Below are 27655 nucleotides of genomic sequence, written 5' to 3'. Positions count from 1 at the left end.
AAATTTCACGTTTTATTAAGATCAGGTTTTTATTTTAATTATATTTTGTTTTATCTGTGGGAAATTAAATCGGGAACCCGGTTTCCGGACTTCGATGTTCTGCCGTCAAAGCATTGATTCCTGTTATGCTTGTTAAAAAAATCTCAATTATTTTAACTTATGACGTTAAATCAATATTGGAAATATTTTTTTTCGAATACGGTAATGTTTAAGTTGCTGAATTCCAGGCTAAGGAAGAGCCTTTTTGTACTTTTGTTGACCTTTGTTTAATGATCGAGATAACGTTTTTATTTAATATTTATTCATTAGTATTATTGGGTTTTTTTCAGCCGTATATTATTATCTATTAATTTTTTTAAAAGGGATTTTGTTTCTTCCGCGAAATAGTTCATTTGTGCAGTTGAGTACGTCTTGATCTTATTGGTTTTCTATTCGATTTAAACTGGTTTGAGGTGTCGTTTAGTCGAATTCATTTAAATTTATTTCACAATTATATTCAGTCAAGTGGCTTTGTATGCCTTGTATTATTAATGGTAAGGTGTTTTTATGTTCTTAAAATGGCTTGGTTTCAAAGTATTTGAATTTGAAATAATTTGTTGCTTGATTGGGTTGTTATATTTTTGCAATTGGTTATTTTGACTCTGAAGCCTGACCGATTAGGTTATAAAAAAAGATTTCTATTGGTTATTTTGGTTCTGAAACCTTATCGATTGGGGTACTGTATATTTTTCTATTGTTAAATTTTGGTTCTTAAACCTTATCGATTGAGTTATTATATATTTTTATTTTTTTATTTTTGTTGTAATGATGAGTTTACTTGTATTATGTTTTCACTGCTACAATGTAGTTTAGAATATTTTGAATAAATTGAACTTGGTTGTTGCGGCTCAATTATTTCATTCAGCGCAGGAGGTTTGAAACTCTAATACAATTGCACCGAGGAGAGGTAATATTACGGTCCTGACCGACTTGTTCCAATTGCATTTAGTATCGGTCGTAGGAACATTTATTCCACATTTTTTTTAATATTTTTTGTGTCCAATCTGGTGACATAACTATATCTCTCGAAACATTAGCAAACGCGTATGTCTTTTCGTACACGCAAAAAACTTAAAAAAGTAGGTAAAAGTTCGCGGTTCTAAAAAAGTCCTTGAATCCCGTCAAAACGACACACTCGGAGAAAAAAACCATTGAAGTACTCTCCAAAAGAGGTTAAAAGGTCAAAAACCAGCCCTTAACAAACGAGATATTTCCTAGTCCTTTGCCTAAAAGAACCCTACAAAAATGGTTGAAAACAAAAGGATCAAAAAAAGAAAAGCGACACTTTCAAAAACGGAAGAGAAACTTTTAAATATACCTTGTTTCAATGCGCACGAACTATAAGCTAGCCATTTTCTCGAGACGCTCCTAACTCTTGAGGGGGGTGGGGAACAAGCGAGGCAAGCTCAAAAATACTTGGGTAGGCTTTTTATCTACGGAAACTACTAGGATGCAGTGCCGTAAATTACAACCCCTTAGATATGGTCCTTAGTTATGCCAATGCTAGGATCGTTGTTCCCAATCCACCTCACACTCTTTATCGTTGATACCAACCGCCCTCACGCTCTTTATCGTTGATCAAAATCCCTCGCGCTCTTTATCGTTGTTCCCAATCCCCCTCGCGCTCTTTACCGTTGTTCCCAATCCACCTCACGCTCTTTATCGCTGTTCCCAATCGCCCTCACGCTCTTTATCGTTGATCCCAATCCCTCACGCTCTTTATCGCTGTTCCCAATCGCCCTCACGCTCTTTATCGTTGATCAAAATCCCTCAGGCTCTTTATCGTTGTTCCGAATCCAACTCACACTCTTTATCGTTGTTCCCAATCCCCTCGCGCTCTTCATCCTTGTTCCCAATCCCCCTCACGCTCTTTATGTTCCCAATCCCCGTCACGCTCTTTATCGTTGTTCCCAATCCCCTTCATGCTCTCTATAGTTGTTCTCAACCCCCCTCACGCGCTTTACCGTTGTTCCAAATCCACCTCACGCTCTTTATGTTCCCAATCCCCCTCACGCTCTTTATCGTTGTTCCCAATCCCCCTCACACTCTTTATCGTTGTTCACAATCCCCCTCACACTCTTTATCGTTGTTCACAATCCCCCTCACGCTCTTTATGTTCCCAATCCCGCTCACGCTCACCGTCGTTGCTCCCAATCCCCCTCACGCTCTATATCGTTGTTCACAATCCACCTCGCGCTTTTTATCGTTGTTCCCAATCCCCCTCACGCTCTTTATCGTTGTTCCCAATCCCCCCTCACGCTCACTATCGTTTTTATGAATCACCCTCACACTCTTTATCATTGCTCACAATCCACCTCACGCTCTTTATGTTCCCAATCCCGCTCACGCTCACCGTCGTTGTTCCCAATCCCCCTCAAACTCTTTATCGTTGTTCCCAATCCACCTCACGCTCTTTATCGTTGTTCCCAATCCACCTCACGCTCTTTTTCGTTGTTCCCAATCCACCTCGCGCTCTTTATCGTTGTTCCCAATCCCCCTCACGCTCTTTATGTTCCCAATCCCCCTCACGCTCACTATCGTTGTTCCGAATCACCCTCACACTCTTAATCGTTGTTCACAATCCCCCTCACACTATTTATCGTTGTTCACAATCCCCCTCACGCTCACTATCGTTGTTCTCAATTCCCCTCACGCTCACTATCGTTGTTCCCAATCCCCCTCACGCTCACTATCGTTGTTACCAATCCCCCTCACGCTCACTATCGTTGTTCCCAATCCCCCTCACGCTCACTATCTTTGTTCCCAATCCCCCTCACGCTCTATATCGTTGTTCACAATCCACCTCGCGCTTTTTATCGTTGTTCCCAATCCCCCTCACACTCTTTATCGTTGCTCACAATCCACCTCGCGCTCTTTATGTTCCCAATCCCCCTCACGCTCACTATCGTTGTTCCGAATCACCCTCACACTCTTAATCGTTGTTCACAATCCCCCTCACACTATTTATCGTTGTTCACAATCCCCCTCACGCTCACTATCGTTGTTCTCAATCCCCCTCACGCTCACTATCGTTGTTCCCAATCCCCCTCACGCTCACTATCGTTGTTACCAATCCCCCTCATGCTCACTATCTTTGTTCCCAATCCCCCTCCCGCTCTATATCGTTGTTCACAATCCACCTCGCGCTTTTTATCGTTGTTCCCAATCCCCCTCACGCTCACTATCGTTGTTCCGAATCACCCTCACACTCTTTATCGTTGTTCACAATCCCCCTCACACTCTTTATCGTTGTTCTCAATCCCCCTCACGCTCACTATAGTTGTTCCCAATCCCCCTCACACTCACTATCGTTGTTACCAATCCCCCTCACGCTCACTATCGTTGTTCCCAATCCCCCTCACGCTCACTATCGTTTTTATGAATCACCCTCACACTATTTATCGTTGTTCACAATCCCCCTCACGCTCACTATCGTTGTTCCCAATCCCCCTCCCGCTCTATATCGTTGTTCACAATCCACCTCGCGCTTTTTATCGTTGTTCCCAATCCCCCTCACGCTCACTATCGTTGTTCCGAATCACCCTCACACTCTTTATCGTTGTTCACAATCCCCCTCACACTCTTTATCGTTGTTCTCAATCCCCCTCACGCTCACTATAGTTGTTCCCAATCCCCCTCACACTCACTATCGTTGTTACCAATCCCCCTCACGCTCACTATCGTTGTTCCCAATCCCCCTCACGCTCACTATCGTTTTTATGAATCACCCTCACACTATTTATCGTTGTTCACAATCCCCCTCACGCTCACTATCGTTGTTCTCAATCCCCTCACGCTCACTATCGTTGTTCCCAATCCCCCTCACTTTCACTATCGTTGTTACCAATCCCCTCTCACGCTCACTATCGTTGTTCCCAATCCCCCTCACGCTCACTATCTTTGTTCCCAATCCCCCTCACGCTCTATATCGTTGTTCACAATCCACCTCGCGCTTTTTATTGTTGTTCCCAATCCCCCTCGCACTCTTTATCGTTGTTCCCAATCCCCCTCGCGCTCACTATCGTTATTCACAATCCACCTCGCGCTTTTTACCGTTGTTCCCAATCCCCCTCACGCTCACTATCGTTGTTCTCAATCCCCCTCACGCTCACTATCGTTGTTCACAATCCCCCTCACGCTCACTATCGTTGTTCCCAATCCCCCTCACACTCACTATCATTGTTACCAATCCCCCTCACGCTCAATATCGTTGTTCCCAACCCCCCTCACGCTCACTATCATTTTTATGAATCACCCTCACACTCTTTATCGTTGCTCACAATCCACCTCGCGCTCTTTATCGTTGTTCCCAATCCCCCTCACGCTCTTTATCGTTGTTCCCAACCCCCCTCACGCTCACTATCGTTGTTCCCAATCCCCCTCACACTCACTATCGTTGTTACCAATCCCCCTCACGCTCACTATCGTTGTTCCGAATCCACCTCGCGCTCTTTATCGTTGTTCCCAATCCCCCTCACGCTCTTTATGTTCCCAATCCCCCTCACGCTCACTATCGTTGTTCCCAACCCCCCTCACGCTCACTATCATTTTTATGAATCACCCTCACACTCTTTATCGTTGCTCACAATCCACCTCGCGCTCTTTATCGTTGTTCCCAATCCACCTCGCGCTTTTTATCGTTGTTCCCAATCCCCTCACACTCTTTATCGTTGCTCACAATCCACCTCGCGCTCTTTATGTTCCCAATCCCCCTCACACTCACTATCGTTGTTACCAATCCCCCTCACGCTCAATATCGTTGTTCCCAACCCCCCTCACGCTCACTATCGTTGTTCCCAATCCCCCTTACACTCACTATCGTTGTTACCAATCCCCCTCACGCTCAATATCGTTGTTCCCAACCCCCCTCACGCTCAATATCGTTGTTCCCAACCCCCCTCACGCTCACTATCGTTGTTCCCAATCCCCCTCACACTCACTATCGTTGTTACCAATCCCCCTCACGCTCAATATCGTTGTTCCCAATCCCCCTCACGCTCACTATCGTTGTTCCCAATCCCCCTCACACTCACTATCGTTGTTACCAATCCCCCTCACGCTCAATATCGTTGTTCCCAACCCCCCTCACGCTCACTATCGTTTTTATGAATCACCCTCACACTCTTTATCGTTGCTCACAATCCACCTCGCTCTCTTTATCGTTGTTCTCAATCCCCCTCACGCTCACTATCATTGTTCCGAATCACCCTCACACTCTTTATCGTTGTTCACAATCCCCCTCTCACTCCTTATTGTTGTTCCCAATCCACCTCACGCTCTTTATCATTGTTCCCAATCTACCTCACGCTCTTTATCGTTGTTCACAATCCCCCTAGCTCTCTTTATTGCTGTTACCAATCCCCCTCACGCTTAATATCGTTGTTCCCAACCCCCCTCACGCTCACTATCGTTTTTATGAATCACCCTCACACTCTTTATCGTTGCTCACAATCCACCTCGCACTCTTTATCGTTGTTCTCAATCCCCCTCACGCTCACTATCATTGTTCCGAATCACCCTCACACTCTTTATCGTTGTTCACAATCCCCCTCACACTCCTTATCGTTGTTCCCAATCCACCTCACGCTCTTTATCATTGTTCCCAATCTACCTCACGCTCTTTATCGTTGTTCACAATCCCCCTAGCTCTCTTTATTGCTGTTCCCAATCCCCCTCACGCTCTTTACCGTTGTTAGAAAATTACTATAATCAGCAATTTCCCTCACACAATGTTTCCTCCCGAAACATCTTTTGAAAAAACATGCGAAGCTACATTTACCGAACGAATAACATTAGCAGACTAGGTGGATTAATACTTCTCTCGTACATAATTTATTATATACTTCTACTGATAGCCAATTATATCCAAAAACGAATAACATGATAACATCGTAAATAGCTTAAACTCTTAGTATTATGGTATTCACACGAACCAGCATTTTAGGGGATTCTTTCAAATGCTCCAAGAAAGTTGAGTAATAAATAAAAGCTATAATGAATCCAACAAAATGGAAAATTTTTCCATTAACACGGTCAGATCGACTCTAGTGGCCAACTGTGTTGACCAATTAAAGTGAAACTGTTGACTGTCGTGAATACGACTTAAGTGGAGGAACGGGTCAAGACATACGTTCGAAGAAAATAAATTTTTAGACGCCACAAAAAACGGAGAAAAAATGAAAAGAAATGGCGGAAGGAAAGAGAGAGAGGAAGGAGGAGAGGTGTCCAACCGGAAGAACGTCAATTTGGAGCCAAAAGAGAACGACATAAAACTTCCGGTTCAACGCGTTCCTTTAAAACAAATGCCCCCGCTTCCCCGCCCTCTGCATTCGAACACCTTCTCCAGCTTTTCTGTTTTACGCTCTTATTTCTCTTCCTTTCGTTTCAAGGGGCAAAAAAAGACAACGATCGTATATTACGTCACTGTAATAGTGTTGGGAAAAATTTTGAACTAGGATTAGGTTAAACCCAAGATACAACTCTTAGGTATGGATCAAAATTACATTTCTGAATGACTTCCAACTTCTACACCGTAAATATTATTCAATCATTACTCTTTCAGAAAATACGATACCGTTTTCATCGTGATTTTGGATAATTTAAAGTTTTTCAAGTTTTGTTAGCATTAATATGACCATAATTTTCGTCTTTGAAGATTTTCCAAACATGTTATAAAATAAATAAAATTAGGACGCTTGATTTCAAATTAATGATTATTTGCCGTTCAAAACTATCTACTCTATAAATATCCGGTTTCTTGAAATGCTTTTATTTCAAAAACTACATAAAAGCTATAATATTGCTATAGTTAAAATTTCCAGTTACTTGAATTTACCTAGCGGCGGTCGCGCTTCCGAAATCTATTACTTACACTCGAAAATTTTGAGTCTTGTAACGTGTGACTAACGTTATGAATGGTTCCATATTTTATTTTTTCATCAACCTTACATAAACCGAATCTAACCTAGCCTAGTATTGAATAGCCTAACCTTACTTGAACCGAATCTAACTTAGCCTAGTATTGCCTAGACTAACCTTACATGAACCGAATCTAACTTAGCCTAGTATTGCCTAGACTAACCTTACATGAACCGAATCTAACTTAGCCTAGTATTGCCTAGCCTAACCTTACTTTAACCTAATCTAACCTAGCCTAGTATTGCCTAGCCTAACCTTACTTGAACCGAATCTAACCTAGCCTAGTATTGCCTAGCCTAACCTTACTTGAACCTAATCTAATCTGAGCTTACCTTTTCTAACTTAGAAAGCCTAGTTTAGCCTAACCTTACCTTAATCTAGCATAGTCTGGTCTACCCTAACCTTTACGTAACCTAACCTTGCCTAAAATAAACAAAAAAAAATGATGAAAACGAAACCTAACAAACGATGACCACGGAAAGGAAACCATATAAAATATTCCGCAGCCAATAAAATGGGAACCGTTGCTATGTGTAGTCACTTCTGTCTAAAGCAGACAGCTTGTTATTTTACCCCGCGTTTGAACTTTTTATTAGTTAATGCCAGTTGAATTTTAATCACTTGCTAATATTAATTTGGCGCTTTTGGAAGCAGCTGTATCTACTACTTTTACAGCTACCCGAGCACGCGTTAGGAACAAATTAAAATAAATGCTCCGCTATCGCCTCATAAATAAGTCAAGAAGGAAGTTAGAGCGAACGAAACCCCGACGCCCACCAACGTTCGAGATTTCGCGGCTGCCGGATTGTACAAAAGGTGGGCGAAGAGGAAAAAGCTAATTTCCCCTTTATTTTCGAGGGAAGCCTTCGACATTAATCAAGGAGAACGCGCCTTCGGAGGTGACCGTGGCCTTGGCCATCTTCAACAACCTTTAAAAGACGCGCGTTTCCAAACCCCCCAAATTTGAATAAATTGTTTCCTCGCCGGTAGATGGCAGCGTCTAAAAGCGCCACCAACCCGAATGGAGAATTATACGGTTTCGTGGTCTTTTAACAATGGAAGATCGAACGCGCGGGTGACTGTATTCTTCGTTATTTCTTTTCTTTTTTCCCGGAGAGTGAAATATTGGACAAAGCTTCTTTGGGGCTTCTTCTTCGTTCTGGCGCGTAAAAGCCAAAGCCGAGGCTTAACGGGGAAAGGTCTAGCCAAATTGGCCAAACGCGTTTTCGGAAACCGACCAGATTTCACTCTCCCGCAGCCTTCCAACCGAACTGCCATCTAAGCTAGGCTGATCGCTTATAACGGAGACGCGGCGAGGCCGGGGCAGCCGCCCCAGAACCCCGCGCTTTCATTCGAGTGGATATTCCACCTTTTCGGGCTTTTCTTTCGGGGCATTAAAAGGCGGTAAAAGAAGGTCGGCGCGCCAAGTAGAAAATATCTCTCGTCCTCTTCCGTTTCCAATGAACGATCGTCTCTTCCAGTTTGGCCTCGAACTATCCGCCGCAGGTAGATGGACCATCACCCTTAATTAAGATAGCTTACTCAAAAGAACTCTTCTTTTGAGTGGATTTTAGAATGCCTATTAGATTTCGTTAATAAAAAACTAGTTGGCCACAATGTCAGAAAAATTGGCCGGACTTTTAAAATTACCAGAAGCTCGGAAGGGCCAGGTATCGCGTGACCCCAATGAGTACCTTTCTAATTAAAGACGTGTTCGCGTTTTAAATTACACGAAGGAGTGTCCCAGGGTATATTTTAATTAACTTTAGAGTAATTAGAAACCGTATACTTCCGTGCAAAGCACAAAAGCATTAACGACCAAAACCAAAATATGGAGAAAACCCGCGAAATTCAAACTTTCTTTGCCTTAAGATACCCCAACTTACTTCTTTCAAGTTTATATAGTAGACTTGGATTTTTCAACTCAAATTATATTCTGGTACTAAACAATTTACAGGCCAAACGATATTTCAGAAATATCATTAAAAAAATGCTTTTTACCACGTATATGTTCTACTATTTATGTCTTAAAACGCGAAAAAATGCGTCTTGATTTGACTTTTAAAGAAAATAAACACATAAATGCGTTTTTGGTTAGAAAATAAAGCAAAAACCTAAAATAATGCGTTTTGCAACAAGTCATTTCTCTAAGAACAAAAATTTTAAATTCGAAAATTAGTTGAAAATTGAATTTAACGTATAAAATAGGGTGAAATAAAACCAAAATTTGTAAATCGAAAATTTGGTCGTTAATGCTTTTGTGCTTTGCACGGCAGTTCAGCCTTCAGGTCTACTTTCGCGAGTAATTGGACTCGCCAATCTTCGGGAAACAAATATTTCTCAGAAACGAGCGTCATTGAGGATAGCCATTTACCTCGGGTTAGTTTCCTGTAAACATTTCTAACGAATAAGGTATGGCCCAGTAATACACTCGCTAAATTTCGAGTTGTACTTACATAGTTTGTCGGGAAATTGGAAACATGACGTAGATTATACGTCACCGAAGCTTTTTCCAATTGAAAAAAAAAACATACCAGCATGGCAGTCATAGCCTATGGCTGCGTTCAGTAACTCTAAAAAAGCTCAGCGCTGAGCTCAACGGACAGAGATTTTTTACTGAAAGGGTTTTTTGACTTCCGGTTTTGACGTCACGTTAACCGTCCGTTGAACAACAAAGTCATCGGCTGTAAGAGTAGGTTTTTCCGTTGCTCAAAGGTCACGTGACGTCGCAGCACGGAGTAAGGCTAGCTGCAACAGACGATATTGTACAAAAATTTACAACAAGCGTAAAAAGCGTTCAACAAGATCCTACGTCACGTTAGCAACGGTCTCAACGAAAATAATTTTTCAGATACTTCGTTGAGAGTTACTGAACGCAGCCAAAGTTACAGCGTGACGTCATGCTGCTAAGTCCATATTGAAACCGTCTGCCGCGTTGGATATATTATGTACTTCGGTTCTGTTGAAAAAATTAAAATATTTCACCTAGCCAACCTTACAAAGAGGAATTTTGTTGTTAGAAGCTCAACGAGATGGCGCCACAGGTAGCTAGAACGAAATACTGATACATCGAGACAATATTCGATTGAATGGAAATTCGTTTCCAAGAAAGACACCAAGACCAGGAACGAAAGCCAGTTTTGCAATTCATCCAAATAAGCACTTCAGGGAAAAGATCGAACGTTTGGTTTCCCGACACACCAGCCATCGTCGAACGTAACTCTGGAACGCGCCTGGTGCGCTTTCCACGCCGCTCGGATTCCGTAAAGGTAAACAGACGGAAACGCGGTTCCGAAGTTGCGATTTACGACTATAAGTTTACTTTTGTTACTACATTCCAGTAATAAACCTTCTCCGTTACCCTGGCAACCGTATAGGGGACATTCCAACAATTTTTCTCTTTGAAATACAGAAAGCGCAGACGTCTGGGGAGCGCCCCCAAAGAGCCCCTTATATTCCAAAATGTTGGCTTCGCATCGAGTTGTATCCCTACGCCGTAGTTTCCCGTTCAAAGTAAACCGCGATTTAAAAAGAGCAGCATTCTATATTTCGTACGGAACCTTTTATCGAGGGTATATCGAAATATTTCTCGTCTTTACCCGTATGGATTTATGCCCTCGCTTTTTTACATGGACCAAAGTTTCCTTAAAGTCGCGGCCAGCTAGGATCATTTGCCGTAAAATATTTGATATTTTTATGAGAAAATTTCATTTTGTATGAATTTCATCAGATATATAGCTATAGTCAATTTGAGAAGTCATCGTTTTACCCAAAAAATTATAAAAGACCCGATTTTTTGCAAACCCCGTAGGGATATATAGTTATTTATAAACCTTATTTTGCCCGGTGAAATAGTTTCAAAAAAAGTGGTTCCTTTTAACTTAACATTGCGCATATACTAATCTCCACCACTCTTCCCCCTATTCGGCTTTCCGTTGCTATGCAACTCGTTTTGAAATTTTTAATATTTAGGCTTACGTTCTCTATTCGGTGTTATAGTCGCGAGCCAGATTTCCCGCATGGTACTGACGAGTCCCAAATAGGACGAAACCGGTCTACCGTTGGAATTTCTGGCTATTTTATTTAATTTAATTTGTCACTCGAAGATCTATTTGGTCCAAGTTTCGCGTCTTTTTGTTTGCTCAAAGGCCTATCGGTACGAGCTATTAGTAAGTTTTTAAATTTCTTCAAATTTGTTTAGGGCTTAGCTTTATTATCCCTTTTCATAATGGCTAATCTACTTATTCGCTAATTTTATCATCCTTTACAATGCAGTCCATAGGTGGTTCCTTTTAACTTAAAAAAAGTAACTATTTTATGTTTTTCATCAGCAGTATTGTTTTTAGGGAGCCTGAAAAAAGGTAGTACAGGCGGATGAATACTTTCAAGATTACATATAGCTCTGCCAGCGGCCTAGAGATCAGGTTAAGCTTTAATATTCCATTTACCCAGCAAATTTGATTTCAAACTGTATCTGATACATTTTCCCAAATATCCGATCTGAGCTGATCCGTTATCATTAATCTCACCAGATTCAGTTGGCTGAACTTATACGTTTATTACATTTGGTGGAAATAAAATTTAAATAAATAGTAATTAAAATTTTGAAACGAATTGCAAAAAGATAACCGTGAGGCATCTGAAATCTGTTCACCTTCTCCTGGTTGGTTTACAATTAATTGTGATTAGTCGGGACTAAACTATCTGGTTTGCATGTTAAGCAATATCAAATGAATTGATAACATAAATCAGATTATCCACTTTGTATATATATATATATATATATATATATATATATATATATATATATATATATATATATATATATATATCTGTATATTATAGTTAGTAGTACCAGAAGTAAATGAACCAAAGTTATCGAAATAGCGATCAGAATCGCAGGGCGTTTTCCTGATGAAAATGATGAGAAAATCGAGTCAAATAAAAGCTAATTTCCATCCCCGTCTTTTGACGCGATAAATTGCACTTGGGAATTGTGGATATAGCTATTTCTATGTATAAAAAATGGTTTAATAAAAACAAAAACTTTTTTCGGCCTATAGGAGCGCAAAATTTCAAATTCGAGGTCAAAATGTAATTTCATAAGGAAAACACCTCCAACACGGGGAGTATAGCAGTCTGATAACTTCGGTTCATTTAATTTTGGGAGTACTTGGGGAACTACATCAGATACTGCCTTTCTACGTGTATTATATTGGGGGAAATATGGTTTATAAAACGGTGCAATTTTTAGTGGATACTTCTCTCGTACCTAATTTTTTACACACTTCTGATACTACTTAACCCGACTCGTCGAATTGGTAAATATATTGCGACCTTGAACGGTGCTCTCTTCAAACGAAACACGCCGTGTCGTATATTGCCAAAAAAATATTACCTTAATTGAATATACGAGAAATATAATACGCGTCTAGGGTTTGGACAGTTTCCACGCTATTTATTAGATTCCAATTGAGTTTCACGTTATATATATAAAGGCTTCGGTTCACATCAACACGCGAATGAATGAATGAATATTTATTAGCTCAAAATCCCTTTTGAATCAGGGAGTAAAAAAATACAGGGTAAACAAAGCGAAGAGGAAATTCGTAAAAGGGATTGTGTAGGCTTCTCGGCAATACATAAAAGTAAGACGGTTGGAACACTTATACAGGCGGAAATAGGTCAAAAATAGACGACAAGTTTCTGTTTGTAAAGAGGCTCAACTTTTAGTCGGAACGTGGATTTGGAAATTTAGGCGCCATACTAAATCACCGTATTAACCTCTTTCCAGGTGCTGACCTCTTTTATTTTAGCGCGTCATTACCCTCATTACTATAAACGTGAGTAGTTAAAAGTAACCTTTTCTAGCCGCTACTAAAGGTTTACTTTAGAAAATAAAATTGATAACAAGCCCACGCGTACGTTGATCCGCGCTAATGAACCTTCCACAAAACACACCACCTCTAATCTCGATATTACTGTAAATGCCAATTAAAACGGGCAGCGACCAAATTAGATTTACAGATATAACAACAATCAAATCAGACCCGTATCTCGTGGGTTTCCTAAAACTAGCGTATTCCGACTTGGTTGAAGCGCCGAGGGAAAATTCTGCCCGTGAATAGTCATTCATTCTACCTAAGTAGAAATCAAAACATTCTCGGATATAAGAGCCGTAAATGCAATTTAACAAAAGCCTCTTTCTGGGAATACATGCAAAGTCATTAGGTTCGCAATTAACGTACAAATCCCTTGAAGCACTTTGTAAAAGTATAGTTATATCAGAAGTGTATAATATACCTTTTACGAGAGAAGTTGCAACGCGGATGTGTTGAACTGCCGTTATTACTCCGACTTACGATCACTACCCAAGAGCAAAAGTCAAACGAGTCAAAACACCCAATTTAAAAAAGATACCCTTTAGTTCTATATATCTATGATAATTTCAATAATAAACTAATAATTACAATATACTAAAAAAATAGGGTGAAAGCGATAGAAAAATAAATTATTAAGTTAATTTAATGTAAAAACACGCTTGTTATTTCGAATTTATTTCAAAAGTCACGTATCTCTACTTGTTTGACTTTGTCTCTCAAGTAGTCATTCTCCAAAGTAAAAATAAATATATTCTTGGTTAAATTAAATCTTTCGATTGTTAAAAAAATCATTACATTGTTTTAATTATTTAAATTTAACTCTTTTTTAAATATTTGTTGTTCAGAAAGATATTTATAAACATATTATAGGTAAATACATAAGCCTATCATAAGGTCCTTATGATAGGCTTATGGTAAATATAATAGGTGTAAACACTTTCACCCAGAAATTGTTTAGATTAATTATTTAGTTAGGTGACTTATTTAGTTAGATGTAATAATTTTCGTAATGATGTTATGACGTATTTTTCCCCGACACTATTTTTTCTCCAGAAATGTATTTTGCAAAATCACTGGGTACCCGTTTCGAGCGAATATGATTAATGTACTTTTCACGTAAAAGCGATATTATACGCTTCTGGTCGTACACTAAGCGCTCTTTCTATCCGCTAAAATTAGGTCGTTAGAATACGTATCACGAATTTACGAGCAAAGTGGAGCTAAGAAAATTAACGGCGGGCCTAGAAATGAAGGCTAATTAGTTAACAAAAGGAACGGCTTCGGGGTATGCGGGTGAGGCCACCAAAAAGCCGGCACCAAACAGGGACAATAGCCGCCGAATGCCAAAAAGCGCGTAATCCCTTGATCAATATTTGAAACGTCGGTATCACTCTCGCGTACGTTCAAATTCTCCAGATTCACACGTTCGAGTTTCGGAAAAAAGTTCGGAATACATCCTCCAGGTGGAGGCAGATACCGAATAGTCCGTGTCCATTCTTTCACCTTTTCTCTTCCAGTGAAAAGTCAAAAAAGATTAGTTTACGTCTCGCCGTGGGGGAGATAATATCTAGAGCATTTCTTACGTACTTTAACAACATAAACGAGAGGCGGGCGCCGCCATGTTTTATTTACCTTATTAAAGTGAGGTAAACTAGAGATGGCGGCGTTCGCGGGCGTACTAGACGAAAAGGGTCTGTTGAAGACGCCAGACGGGAATTACGCTTACTAAGAGGAATTTGAAAGCCCCCTAGCGTCGATTTACAAAGTTTGGAGCGAATGTAGGAGGCCGTAGGCGCGATTTTTCTAAGTTTGGAATGATTATGCATGAGCGGAAGACCATACAGAAGATCTCCGCGCGAATAAAGAAAGCAAGGGCCTTGGCCTGTCATACGGCGTACTTCGGCGAGTATACAGTGACAATGACGGCGCTGATGGAAAATAACCCATAAATATTCAAAAGGTATACGTAGCCGGACCTGGTATCAAGTTCGCGGGAGGCGAAAACTCCCTAAATATAATTGCTGACGAGTTTTCGACGAATAATACGGAGTTGCCAGCTACAACCATTTCAAATTGTATTAATAAAAATAAATAAAATTATCGTGGATTTCTTTAAAGAATGAAACCTATTTTATAAAATTGCGCTCTGAAATCTGAAAATCAGTTTCTGATTTCTGAAATCACTTTGAGATTCAAAATCGCGTACGCAAAATTTGCAAATGTCGGACCCCTCGATGAAAGCTCCGCTCGATCCAGCCCAATCGGTCGGGAAAACGTGGCAACCGGCAACACGGCGAATGTCTCAGTTTGCGAGTCGTCACTGTCTTTTGGGCTCGCGCCTTCGACGAGAGACGCGTCGATTTATGCCAAAATTCATTTCGGAGGCGGGGGTGGAACATATTCTTGGCAAGGTGCATCTTCTGGTGACTGTCAGCGGCGCATTCAAAGAAGAAAGACAAGGGGGGGGGCTGCGGTTTGAGGGTTGACACGCTGAAACGCGGGATGGGACGAATCAAATATAACATATATTAAAAATAAAGGAGGAGGATAAATAAAAAAAGCTCCAAGATGACGCGTTTCTTGACTGTTTATATTTTTATATTAGTTGAGATTATACTGGAACCAGAAGTTTAGTTCGCGGGCTTTTGCACTTCATAATGGGAGCTACTATCCCGATCAACCGCGGATGTATACACTGCATCACGGCTCGAAATGTACCGCTTGTATTACTCCGCCTAGCTATATAAAAAGTCTAAAATTCAACTATGTAAAAAGTCAAACATTCAACTATGTAAAAAGTCAAACATTCAACTATGTAAAAGTCAAAAGTCAACTATGTAAAAAGTCAAAAATACAACTTTGTAAAATGTCAAACATTCAACTATGTAAAAAGTCAAACATTCAACTATGTAAAAGTCAAAAGTCAACTATGTAAAAAGGCAAAAATACAACTTTGTAAAATGTCAAACATTCAACTCTGCAAAAAGTCAAACATTCAACTATGTAAAAGTCAAAAGTCAACTATGTAAAAAGTCAAAAATTCAACTTTGTAAAAAGTCAAAAACTCAACTATGTAAAAAGTCAAAAGATCAACTATGTAAAAAGTCAAAAATTCAACTAAATAAATAGTTAAAAATATTTATTAAAAAAATAGCTTTCGCTGCATAATAGGGTTTTAAATTTTTCACTATTTTTCTTCCAAAAAGTATTTTGAAAAATCAACTGGATCATGCTTAGCGGGATAGGCAGATGGATATTTATCTCGTAATAGGAATGTGATATACTTCTGGTGGAACGAGCGAGACTGTTTTACGTACTTTGTAATAAAACAGGGTCGGTAATCCGCCTCGGGCATTAGCGGGGAATTATCCTCCCGGGGTTTGGAGTCGTTTTTGCGGCGTTCGGACAAGTGAAAGCGTATTAGAGTTTAAAACGCGCGTCTAATTAAGCGGAGAAATTGCTTTTGAAATTGGATTTTAAATTTATGTCGCCCACGGAATAATAATTGAGCGCCGAAATTGGTTTTCAAATTATTTTATCGATGTCATTTTTTTCTGCGAAGATAAAAGTAAAATAATGTATTTTAAAAGAATGTTTTTGCAACGGAAACTAGGTTTCGAGTTTTAAAGTCGAGGATCAGATGGAATTGAAAATTTTAAATTTTCAAAACGATATCCTATTTACAGAATCGTCAAAATTTTACTTTTAAAGGTACTAGTAATTATAACTGGGATAGAACAAAATTAATAAATTATAAATTTTTATTACACCTAATTATCACAAAAATTAATCAATTAGCAATTTTTATTACACCCAATAAAATCACATCGCTACGTAATCAGCTAGGCTAATACCCAAGGCACCACCTTATAGCTAAGTCATCAAGCGACTTTTAAAGCCATTAATTCACGTGGCCGGGTTACAACGCGTAGGAGGGTGGTGGCGAGCCAACAGCGCTAATAACCGACACCAAATCGAAGAAACACGAGAGACGTGAAATATAAAAATCCGTGAAACGAGCACTTTGTAAACACCACTTTTGTATATATTCCTTAAAGTTTACCAAATTTACAATAAGAGTCGACCAAAAGGGCCAAAAAAAAAACCACCCAAACGAGACGTTTAGAGGATGTACAGACAACGCGGTATCGGGAGGGAGTTATCCTACCTTTGAACAGATTGCTCTAAGACCAGAACATTAGGATTTCAGGAACAGCGGCGTGGGCACGGAGCGAGAGAAGGAAGCGTGATTAGAGGGGTGTAAAGCGAGCGAGCCAAATCCGTTTGAGCTGCCGGGACGCTTTTCCCGCCAGTTTATTTTCACGGAAACGGCGCAGCGGCGGCGAGCACGACGCGCCGCCGACAAAATATATACCTCTCTCTGTTTCTGTTGGTGAAAAGGTGGGTGCGCGGCCGGGAAAACGAGAGACTCTCCCTTAAGCCCGGCTCACCTGAGTTGGAATAGCATTCGGTCCCTCTTCTCAACTCACGCCATCTCTTTTTCCCTTTTATTTGGCTCCCCCTCTCCCCCGAGCGAAGTGACGTCACGGAACGCCGGAGCCTAAATAGATCAGAGAGCGAAGCTGATGGGCTTCCGCGGGCTATATTGCTTTCCCTGGGAATTACGAAGCCTTTTCTCTCGGCGCTCTATGCTATTATGAATTTAGCCAAGGAGAGTGGCTCGCATTCTCCGCCTCATATCTATGTTGATCTAGTTTCGGTCGGCAAGGATTGGCGCGTCCGATCGCCCGATATTCCATCGATTTTGAAGAGAGTATTGACGCGGGACACGCGATAGGAAACGACGCGGACGCTCACTGGACTTCTACGACAAAACCAATTTACGAGCAATATCGCGAGCGAACGGGAAAAGGTTATTTTCATCGCGTTTCGCTGTCATGTCCCATTCGAACCGGATCCGCGCCAGCTCGCGCTCCCAATTAAATCTAAAAGGACTAAAGTGCGCCACCAAACGTCACATTGACGCATTTCTTGACAATGGACTATTTCATAAGCTTTTATTGAAACGTCAGCTAAATTGCCAACTATACATGGTCCAAAGTTATTGCACTTTCGTAAATGATCGATACCCTTCCTTTCAAGTTTAATATCACCATTTTATTCAAGTTTAAAATTATTATAAAATTATGAAATAAAAACTTAAAACTCTTCCAAATATTAAAATAATTTAAAAGTTTCGAGTTCCAGTGCAAACACTAAAATGTAAGAAAAAATATACTTCGTAATAGCTTTGACATCCTAGCTTAGCCTTAGACCATGGCCGTCATTTTCGGGGCATTTTTCCCCTATGGGAAAAGCATAAGTGGTGTCGTCCGATGTCACATGGCTACTACTCTACATAAAACGACCATTTTTACAAAACACTGTCCAAATATTATCTTTTGCTTCAGAACAAAATCGATTTAACAATTTCGTTAGAGACGCAGGCGCCATCTATGTTCCCAATCAAACATTCACAAAAATAGTAAAAAATAATTAGAAGTTTTATTTTCAAAAATTTAATTATAATCAAAAGATATTAAAAATGTATTTAAATGAACTATAACTTAATAATAATTGCAAGAAAAATTCGCCGCTAGATGTCGGGACCTACTGGATCGTTTCAACCCAAATATCTAAAGAGACGCGAATTAACCCTTCGGATACGGAATGTATTTTTTTTTTCAAGAAGAGCTAGATAACGTCGAAAAACAACCCGCGCAGGTAAAAATACAAGCACGGGGAAGGAGAAATTTACAAGGTTCCATTCCGTAAATTTAATCCAACGGTGTCCTTCTCGTAGCGAGAGAGAAACTAAGAAAAACGTTACCCCTTTTTTAAGATTAGACTCCTATCTAACTTTTAAAATTAGGAAGAGAGAAAGGCTCGTAAGCTTCGAATGACCTTAGAAATGCGGTATAAAATGCTCATGCGGAAATTGAGGCAGAATTCCTTGACGGAAAATCTTGCGTCACCTTGTTCCCTTCCCCAGTGCCGGCCCCCTCTTCCCTTTACAGTTCCACGCTTTACAATTATAATTAGACTGAGTCATTGTAATATACGTACTCACGCGAGTTTCTTTTTTATATAAGCACTTTCTTATATCTTTCTGGATCTAAATCTCTCAAAGTAAGCGCGTTATTTCACCTTAGAGATCGTGGGTATTAAAGGATTTCCAAGGTAATGTACGGATAAACAGTCTGCCGTTATAGCCTAGGTTTTATAATTACCGTACTTTTATTTTCGTTCGGATAGACGATATTACCCCTGGCGTTCGTAGGCTCGGCGACTTCACCCCGCTTCCGCGTTTCAATCGGAACTGCCAGGTGACGATGGTCGCGGTGGCAAGGGTGGGTGTTACGCTTCCAGTTTTCACTTTCTATAATTTAAGTAACGAAGGTTTTTAAGAAGAATGTTTCCATATTACTTTTAAAAAGCGCCCCATGGCCGTTATTTAAAACGGATCTCAAGGAAGAACGCTTCTAGGTAATGAACATTTTCTCGTGTTTGGGCTGGCGAAGGATACGGACCACTATTGTGTTTTTCATTCCTTTCGCCAGAAAAACCTGTCTATTAAAGGTTATTGCAGCGTTTAAAAATCCAAATCCGAGAAAAACAACAGATAACGAAACGTGATAATTCGTGTCAAAAATCTCGATTCGTTTTAGTGTATAACGAAGGATACGCAATCTATTCAATTTAATTTAATTTACAGCTGATTTCTTATATACAATTACCGGTAGTGGAAGTATTTACGACAGAAGTATGCTGCTAATGTTACTCACTCGAAACATGAACCTTTTACATATTTATAGTTAAGCGGAGTAATACAAGCGTTATATTTTAAGCCATGATGTGGTGTACTCATCCGCCGTTTAACGGGAAATTGGCGCGGTTTGGAATATGCGTCTTTATTTATTAATAAAAAATTATTGATAATTTACCAACAAATAATTCATAATTTATCAACAAATAATTATTGATAATTTACCAACAAATAATTCATAATTTATCAACAAATAATTATTGATAATTTACCAACAAATAATTCATAATTTATCAACAAATAATTATTGATAATTTACCAACAAATAATTCATAATTTATCAACAAATAATTCATAATTTATCAACAAATAATTGATAATTTCTAAAAAATAATTGATAATTTCTAAAACAAATTATTAATAATTTCTAAAAAATAATTGATAATTTCTAAAAAAAATTATGAATAATTTATCAACGAATAATTAATAATTTCTAAAAAATGATTGATAATTTCTAAAAAAATAATTAATAATTTCTAAAAAATGATTGATAATTTCTAAAAAAATAATTAATAATTTATCAACGAATAATTAATAATTTATCAACGAATAATTAATAATTTATCGACAAATAATTTATAATTTATCGACGAATAATTAATCATGTATCAACGAATACTTAATAATGTATCAACGAATAATTAATAATTTATCAACGAATAATTAATAATTTATCAACATATAATTAATAATTTATCAACGAATAATTAATAATTTATCGACGAATAATTAATAATTTGTCAATGAATAATTAATAATTTATCGACGAATAAGTAATAATTTATCGACGAATAATTAATAATTTATCGACGAATAATTAATAATTTATCGACGAATAATTAATAATTTATCGACGAATAATTAATAATTTATCGACGAATAACTAATAATTTATCAACGAATAATTAATAATTTATCGACGAATAATTAATAATGTATCAACGAATAATTAATAATTTATCAACGAATAATTAATAATTTATCGACGAATAATTAATAATTTATCGACGAATAATTAATAATTTATCGACGAATAATTAATAATTTATCGACGAATAATTAATAATTTATCAACGAATAATTAATAATTTATCGACGAATAATTAATAATGTATCAACGAATAATTAATAATTTATCAACGAATAATTAATAATTTATCGACGAATAATTAACAATTTATCGACGAATAATTAATAATTTATCAACATATAATTAATAATTTATCGACGAATAATTAATAATTTATCGACGAATAATTAATAATTTATCGACGAATAATTAATAATTTATCGACGAATAATTAATAATTTATCGACGAATAATTAATAATTTATCGACGAATAATTAATAATGTATCAACGAATACTTAATAATTTATCAACATATAATTAATAATTTATCGACGAATAATTAATAATTTATCGACGAATAATTAATAATTTATCGACGAATAATTAATAATTTATCGACGAATAATTAATAATTTATCGACGAATAATTAATAATTTATCGACGAATAATTAATAATTTATCGACGAATAATTAATAATTTATCGACGAATAATTAATAATTTATCGACGAATAATTAATAATGTATCAACGAATACTTAATAATTTATCAACATATAATTAATAATTTATCGACGAATAATTAATAATTTGTCAATGAATAATTAATAATTTATCGACGAATAATTAATAATTTATCGACGAATAATTAATAATTTATCGACGAATAATTAATAATTTATCGACGAATAATTAATAATTTATCGACGAATAATTAATAATGTATCAACGAATAATTAATAATTTATCAACATATAATTAATAATTTATCAACGAATAATTAATAATTTATCGACGAATAATTAACAATTTATCGACGAATAATTAATAATTAATCAACGAATAATTAATAATTTATCAACTAATAATTAATAATTTATCAACTAATAATTAATTAATTAATAACTAATAATTTATCAACAAATAATTAATAATTAAGTAATTAATAACTAATAATTTATCAACAAATTATTAATAATTAATTAAATAATAATTATTAATTCAAGTCTAATACCTTTCAAGTATAAATTTAATTGACTTAAGTACGGAATTTTAAGCTAAAAATATGTATACGGATCCCACAGTCGAGCTGTGATGCCACTCAAGTTACATAGAATCAGAATTAAATCTCCGGATCTTAGCGTGACGTTCTGAACTTTACTAGACGTATTTGAGAGTTCACTTTTCCAATGGCGATTTTGAGCCATTATTATTATTTAATGATAAACATCAAGAATGGACTTATTTATGCTTAAGGGATAATGCCATTGTTAAGACGATTTTAACTCACAACGTACCCTCTCACGCTCAAAAAGTAAGCCCCCCCTAATAAAACTCAAAGCAGCCCTGAATCTCATTGGTGACCAAAATCTAACCGACGCGATTCCATATTTAACCTTTATTGATTTCGCAAATAGCAACAGTTTCTTAACAGACTGTGGCGAAAAAAATTATTTTGCGGCAATTTAAATAACAGCCGCCCACGTAGTAAACAGGTTGAAAAAACGCCCAAGGTTTCCTGCCCCGGAAAAACAGACTTCCTTCGATAAATCACAAAATCCAAGCGCCACCTCGTAGGAAATAAACGAGATCGAAAACTTTCAAAAATTTAAATAAATTACAGGTTAGTGGGGGGTTTATATCCGAAAAAATACTTTCGAAGGAAAACATGAGTAGGGTGGGACGCGCAAAGAGGGGATGTTAAATCTGTCGAAAACAAGATATTTTTAGACGGCGTTTATTCATCTCTAGAGAGTGCTAATCTCTTATTTCATTCTCAGTCGCGCTCTCTCTCTATACTTCTCTAATTACGTTTTACCTTGAATGAAATAAAGTAACTAATAGCGGAAGGCTTCGTGTCTAGGCGCATTCTATTTGATTGCTGTAGACATAAGTCGATAATATTATTCCGTTAGAATGTCTATTTGGGAAATATATAAAGCAATTCGAGGAGTGACGTCATCAGGCAAGTCAAGTAGTCTTCCGCTGGAAATATAGTCCGATTGATAAAGTAAGCCTTCTGAAGTAATATAGGATTTAATTACTATTCTGTGAAATGAATTGTTTGATACTGCTACGGAATACAAAAACAAGTTAGCAAGCCAAAATATACCTCTCCTCGTAAGAGCCTGTGACTCTTTTTATGAAAGTCAATGGCTCAGCGGTTAACAATCCGTCTGATTAGAATATGACCCGGGTTCGATTCCTGGCCGCGACCGTATTTTATATTAAAATAATTAGATAATTTAAATTTTAATTTAATTCAGAAATATTAAAAATATTATAGGATAAATTGACGTTAATACTTTTATAAAGGCGTAAATGAAAACGGACTTTCGCCAAAGCTGTTTTTCTAAATATCGGTGTAGCGTAATATGTGTCGGAGGTTCTGTGGTAGAACACTCGCCTGGCAAGCAGGTGAGCCTGGTTAAAATCCGCCCGATGATATCGCAAATTCACAATAAAACGTAAACCGTGAACATTTGGTGTAAGCACTGCCAATTCAAGAAACGCAGTGAATACACTATGCCCCGAAACTGCGAACAGACAGACCGACAGACAAACACACCCACACACACACACACAAACACAAACACACACACACACACACACACACACACACACACACACACACACACACACACACACACACACACACACACACACACACACACACACACACACACACACACACACACACACACACACACACACACACACACACACACACACACACACACACACACACACACACACACACACACACACACACACACACACACACACACACACACACACACACACACACACACACACACACACACCCTCCGCTAAGTACTTGCAGGCTAACACATTTTAAGGGGTAAGAATCCATAGGAACATACAACTACGTTATTAATATTTTATTATTCTGTATTATAATTAGGTCCGTGGTAATTAAGTAGAGCAAATGTAGACTGCCTAGTACTATTCTAACTGATGTAATATGTTGGTCCAAAGTATTAATCAGCTAGGCCAATACACAAGGCACCAGCCGCACCACCCTAGACCCAAGCAGCGAGGAGATAATTTGCTGTTAGGCTAACGAAAGTGCTAACAACTCCATCACCACAGACACGCAATGTTTTGAAGCAATAAGCTTATAATAATAATCAGCTAGGCTAATACCCAAGGCACCACCTTAGGCCTAAGTCATCAAGCGACTCTTAAAGCCTTTAATTCAGGGGGCCGGGTTACAATGCGTAGGAGGGTGGTAGAAAGCCCTTCATGCCACGCGAGCTCCCTACACTAACTATTACCTTTAACCTCAACAAGTTTTGGGAATTGGAAACCGAAGAACTCGGTGGAAAACCCCTTAAACCAGTGGGGAGAGAACTTGCAAACTCAACGCAGCTAGGAGCAACAAACACAAGGAGAACGCAGCTAGCCTTTAAACACGCTAACGCAGTGTTGTGTACAAATTTCATTGGACGAGCCTTTTCGCTGAACGTTTTACGGGCAATTTCCGAATTTTCCCCTTCCGACGGCAGCAGGCGCTAAAGCGTCTAACCAATGAAAAATGTACGCAAGAAAATGCGCGACTTTTTACGAGTTGCGTTCTCTTTGTGTGGGGTGCTGTGTTTGTTGCTCCTAGCTGGCAGTAACGCCACAAGTGTCTGTGGGCCTTATAAGATGACACTCTCTTCTTAATTATTTCTTTTTATCTTACATTTTGTTAATGTTGTTATATGGTCAGTAAAGTATGGTGCATGGGTGACACCATAGCTTTAACAGTCATTTTTCTTAAACGAAAGTAGAATGTTCCCTATGAAAGAGTGGCGGACAATTTTCAGTTACTGACTTGAGGAGTTTTGGTAGCCGGCTTACAGAAGCGAGAAGTAAAACTTAGGCATAAAATTGGAAATTCAAATTGAAGCAGCAGTGCCATCTGTCGGGGAATTGTTTTAAAATATTTTTCCTGGACACGATAATCAAGAATCTACTAACAATTTTTCTATTTATGATTTATTAAATTAATCAAATCATTATATCAAACTTTTTTAAAGTTGAACGAACTAAATTGAGAGTTAAATTGGAGTTCCTCTTAATTACTCGATTTATTGAAATATATAATAATTAAGTGTAAAAGAAAATGTTGTTACAACCGATCCCAGATGGCGTTTTACAATTGGTGTAAAATAGACGATTTCCTACGTTCTCTGTAAGCTAAATACATTATTGAAGCCGCGGTGAGCCCGATTCTTACACGTGTTTACTCAGAATAATATTACGTCTAGCCATTTAAAATAATATAATTCTGAAATTGAATGCAATATAAAGGTGAGTGCGTCGCGTCTATAATGGATGCGAGAGATTTGGAGAAAAACTTCGTTTGCTATAAAAATAAAGATACGTCCATATTTAAAGGGGGAATTCCAGGAATAAACGACTGCAGTAGAGATAATAGGAATTAAAGAAAGAAACATCGGCTCCCTCAAAGTAAACTAGCTTTTAATGGATGAGGCAGCCAACGACATTTTCGTGAAAAATTCACGATGCTTCATTGGCGGAACCGTTTCAGACATTTTTCGCGTTAACACACGTTACGAATTCATCATTCTACGAACGCATTTCACGCATTCGCTCCATAAATTCGAGATGAAATTTACTTTGAGCGGAAAGTATTCTTGAATTAATGACGAAGATTGAAATATCGCCCCTCGAGAGTCGCATTCGTCAAATATTTAACGTAATTAGTAATACACCAATTTAATTAATTATTTAAGTAATCGTACTAAAGGTTCGATGGTAAATGCTAATCGAGGTGATTTACACCGATTTTGTTCAAACTCAGTTATTTAGTAGACCTTCGTGTAACTGAAAAATTCAGTATGAAATTTTCTTTATGGGATTTAACATGGAAAAATCCCTGACGTAAATAAATTTAAAATTTCAAACCCAATTAGGTTAACAGGTTTTATAATAATAAAAGGAGTTATTCTCATCGTTAGGTTATGGGCCTAAAAGCTTAATTTGCTGACTTTTAAGTTTTGGTGTAGTCGCAGAGACACAAGAGATAATTATTTATTAAACTTAATTTATTTTTTTATTTTTACCCCCTAATTCAAATAAAAAAAGTAAAATTAAATTACTTAAATTTATATTAATTATCATTCATTATTGTCAAGTGATTTAGCTATACATATATTTTTTATATTTATTGCTCTTTCTAGGTTAGCAGATTAGATTAATTTAAAATCTTTTATGGTTACTTTAAGGTTTTATACGTTTTTTGATGAAGTTTGGGGTAGAAATATTACTTATGTTTATTTAGTTTTTGTATATATAGATTAAAGCGAATTAGCCAGCTAAATGCGTGCCAGCCGCTGCGGTTAGACGTGAGGTTTATATAAAGTTTGTTTATGAGCATTTTGGCTTAATTTAAAAAAAATTATTAGTTAGTGAAATATTAGTCCTTTATAAATTTTATATATTGTTGAATTTAAGGTTAGGGTTAAGACTAGGATTAGATACCCTTTTATGCTAATTTATATTGATTTAAGGAATACTAGAAAAATTAAAGAATTTGCCGGTGTTTTATCCCCCCTAGAGGAACTTGTCCTGTAATCGATGCCCCCCGATAAATCTTACCTTAGTTAAATTTAGTTGTTATGTTTATACACCGTTGTTGTTAGATTACTTAGTTACATAAAGTATAGTTTTCAATTTTAAAGTGATAAGTTTTAGTACTTCGAATCCAGGTGTAGTTTATGCTTAGGTAGAGATGAGTTACTTTAGTAAAGGTTTGGATTGTAAAGTGAATTTTTACATGAGAAAGGATTTATTAGTAAATTTTTATTAATAAGATTAGTTGAATATGGCACTTGAACATGCACATATCGCCGGTCACTCTAGTTTTAATATTAGATAAGTCGTAACAAAGTAGATGTAAGGGAACTTGTATCTAGAGGTTAGAGTGGAGCTTAAAGCGATTTATTTATTTATTTACTTCGTAATCAAAGTACTCTAATAAATATTTTGTTATTTATATTATAATTGAAATTTGGGTTAAAATAACCAATTATTGGAGACTGGATTGGAACCGGTTGCATGATTAACGATGTTGAAGGGCTCAGGACTTAAAGAAGCTCGAAGCCTAGGGACCTTTGGTGTGGATTAAAATGGCACTGCCGGGACCCGAAAATAGCAGGAGTCTTCCAACTTTCAGCTTCATTCCAAATTACGTCAAACCACTCAGACCTTCTTACACATAGCTACTGTAGCTTCACAGATAGCAACGGTATCCGTTAATACGACTTTAGAGAATTTGTATCACCTAACAGTTCATCTAAAACCACAAATTAAATAAAAATGCTGAAGCTATGTAATTGGGAAACATACACGCGACACTCACAAGGAGATTACCCGAGGTGGTTATCGCCGATTTTGTTGAAACTCGGAGGTTAGGTAGACCTTATGGTAGTATGAAAATTGCCAAAGGGAAAAGTTGCAATGGGCTTTAGTTTTCCCATGGCAACCGAAAATGATTTTGACCTCTCAAAACGAAAAAATCTCCATTTAAAAAAGCATGGGATTTTCGTGGTTTCACAGTGTACTTACTTACTTAAAAAATTAAAATTTTCAAAACTTACCCAAAAAGATGAATTTGACCTATTTTGGGTAAAATTGATCAAGGATTTTGGGTAAAAATTTATCAATTTTGGTTAAATTTTAACAAAATTTGGGTAACCGAGAAAATCCCATGCTTTTTTAAATGGAGAGGTAAAAAAACATTTTCGTTTGCCATAGGAAAACTAAAGCCCATTGCAACTTTTCCCTTTTAGCAATTTTCATACTACCATAAGGTTTACCTAACCCCCGAGTTTCAACAAAATCGGTGATAACCACCTCGGGTAGTCTCCTGTCAGCGGCTTCCTCGG

The 27655-nt window shown here is 37.5% G+C and overlaps 1 protein-coding gene across 4 annotated transcripts in view; it reads right to left on the bottom strand.

Annotated features, from left to right (window-relative positions):
- The window catches only part of LOC149941430 (uncharacterized), a 53972-nt gene extending 36683 nt beyond the window's left edge, over nt 1-17289 (bottom strand). For all 4 annotated transcript variants that reach the window (XR_016481269.1, XM_090178379.1, XM_090178382.1 and 1 more), the window contains exon 1: nt 17008-17289. The gene's annotated coding sequence lies outside the window, so the exon portion shown is untranslated. The remainder of the gene's footprint in view (nt 1-17007) is intronic.
- Nucleotides 17290-27655: the final 10366 nt, after the last annotated feature.

The sequence above is a fragment of the Leiobunum rupestre genome, chromosome 6, assembly GCF_980474605.1.
Source record: "Leiobunum rupestre chromosome 6, qqLeiRupe1.1.hap1, whole genome shotgun sequence".
Lineage (NCBI taxonomy): Eukaryota > Metazoa > Arthropoda > Arachnida > Opiliones > Sclerosomatidae > Leiobunum > Leiobunum rupestre.
The sequence above is the reverse complement of the archived record's forward strand: the minus strand, read 5'-3'. Positions and strand labels throughout refer to the sequence as shown.